Raw genomic sequence first — 2,887 nt, 5'->3', positions numbered from 1 at the left:
AAGCAAATTTTCTGTTATTTACTTATGCATTGTCTTCATGTAGAGATTCAATCTATCCTGACAAGGAAAACATTGACCCCAAAGCCAATATAGGAAAGAGATTGAAGCCACTTATAAGTAGAAGCCTGGCAGCAGATATAGTACATGACAAGAAGTTTAAGGTTCTACAAAGAAATGTAGTGGACCGCTTTATTTCAGAGAACTCAGTGCCTGCAAAAGAGATACAAGGCACACTTGATTCACTTGGTGTAAGCAAAAGAGGATATTCGGCTATCCAAAAGTCTGTCTCATCCATCTTTGTTAGGAAGGGTATAAAATCCAAACTTCTACCATCAGCCTCAAGTGTTTGGAAAGAGAGGCTTCAGCTTAACGAGGCACAGGGAGACTATCTTGGACAGCCCTTTCATATTAAAGCAACTTACAGTGGCCATGGAGAGAACATGGCATATGATGAGTTCAACAATATTTTTATGGACCTGCGGATACTACAGAAGAGAATGGTGGAGTTTTACAACATCACATTTGAAGAGTCACATGGGCTATTACATTTTATGTTAAAACTGGATGAGTGTGAGCTTGTTAAAGAGAAAAAGCTAGAGCGTGTTGCTATTACTTTAATGAATAGAGCCCTCTCAAAGTGTCCCAGTGATGATCCTTTATATTTTAGTGTTCAATCAGAATCTAACATATGGTGGCTTGGTGCGTTTGAGGTAAGCGATATTCTCAAGTAAGCTCAAATGTTCAGATCTACTTAAGTCTCATTTATTTTATGTTGCAGGTAAAGAAAGAAGATCATGATATTCTATATTGGGTGTTCCATCGAACTAATATTCCGGAGGTGATTGATCGACAGACTAACCAGGGAGAGGTACTACGTCTAGATGGAAGGGGAGACTTTCAAGTTCAGTGGCATCTTGCAGGTGACCTTAAAACATTAAAGTGCATGTATAATTGTGGAATGGGTGCAATGGCAAAGTCACCGTGTTTGTTCTGCATGGAGCCTGCAAAGGTCATGGACCCAAAGTGGTGGAGAAAAGCTCCAACACGTCACATTGAGGATCCTGCTTTTCGACCCGTTTTGAAAATACCACTTGTGAATGTCCACATTTGTACAATGCATGCCCTTTGTAGAATTGTGGAGAAATTGGTCTACTTATACATCGGGTTTGCTTGGAAGATTAAGAACTCCGCAGAACGACAAGTAGCCCTGCAGTGCTTAGAAATGGTACTGTCGGATATGGGGCTTCATGGTGGCAATGTGAAAATCCAGCGGGATGAAAAGAGATCAACTGCTGAGAAGGATGTCCCATGCAAACCATCCATCGGTGGGGTGAAGGCACGGAGGTTTTTATCTAAGCCCCAAGGTACAAGAGATCCAAAGCTAACAAAACATGGAAAAATATATAACACATCTTATGTTAGCAAGGTAGAGTATCAGAGCTTGAAAAAGCTACATATTGCAGTCAAAGACCACGAACCAACTACTCGTAACACGAAGGCTGAGGTTTGGCGATCAATAGACATCCTATTTTTGATGTGCGACAAAGATGACTGGTCACAAGGTGATATGAACAAGTTCAAGGAAAATCTCAACCTTCTGAAAAAATCATTCAAGACAACATGGACAGACACCCAGATTACTCACTACATGGTATTATAATGTATTTCTTTCTCTCTTATGTGCAAATATGTGACTGTAAAACATTCTAACTAATCTGTTTTCATATCCAGCACATCATCTTCAATCATTTGCCATATTTTATACAGAAGTATGGGAACCCGGCAATATGGAATACCCAAGGGATGGAAAAGTCTCATTACATGGCAAGAAATGCTTATTTCAGGCACACACGACATGGTGGCTCTCGAATCAAGGCTAACAGTTTGAGAGAACTATTTGAATGGTTCTATCGTAGAATCATTCATCGAATGCAGGCAAAAGAAGTCTTGGCAAATTCAGCAACAGCACAAGCCATCAGACATTTACAACAACAAAAAGCTAAAAGATCAATGGCATACAACAACTCCGGAGCTCGTGAAAGTCAACGAAGGTGGAGAGAGACAATGGTGTATGTGAATCACAAGTGGAGAAAGATACTCTGAGTGGATGACATTGTACAAAATTTATGTAATACATGATCTTATGCAATTGCTACTTGAAGTGTATCAAGATTTTGCAAGTTCAATTTTGTTTTTTGGCACGTCACCCTTGCAACGAATCATGAGATGTTTGACATACTCTAAAAGTTCATCTGGGTTTTGTCTACCAAGAGCTAGTGCCATTGCTGTGTAGGTGTAGTAATACGCTGCCCGACCACCTGTATAGCCTGGGCAGTAACCAAAACAATCTCTAGCAAACACTTTGTCCACAAGAATGACTTTATCTGCACTTTTGGGAAGCACCGGTCCACCCAAGAAGCGTGATAGTGTCTTGAATGTGTAAGTTGCTATTGAACCCTCTTGTGACATGGAATTGTGAACTACTATCGGCGACTCGCAAAGCTTTGAAAGGTACTGTGCTAGGGCCGCATCCCTTCCTCGATACTCTCTTGTCCGGCGCCGAAGGAAGTCATCCTTGTCAGCAATCCAAGACTGCACATACAATGTCAGAAATGACACAAAGAGAGAGAGAGAGAGAGAGAGAGAGAGAGAGAGAGAGAGAGAGAGAGAGAGAGAGAGAGAGAGAGAGAGAGAGAGAGAGAGAGAGAGAGAGAGAGTTACCATGAAGCTCTCATCCTGCAGAAAGAGGTTTTCTTGCCACAGGTCTACAGATGTAGTTGACCCCTGACCTGAATGGTTAAACCAATCCTCCACTTCTTTGTTACTTTTCGATGGTCTTAGGCTTTGTCTTATTGCTTGGAAGGTGGCTTCATCAGGTAGTGTCTCC

This window comes from Adiantum capillus-veneris, chromosome 25, assembly GCF_014529385.1.
Source record: "Adiantum capillus-veneris isolate H3 chromosome 25, ASM1452938v2, whole genome shotgun sequence".
Lineage (NCBI taxonomy): Eukaryota > Viridiplantae > Streptophyta > Polypodiopsida > Polypodiales > Pteridaceae > Adiantum > Adiantum capillus-veneris.
The sequence above is the reverse complement of the archived record's forward strand: the minus strand, read 5'-3'. Positions refer to the sequence as shown.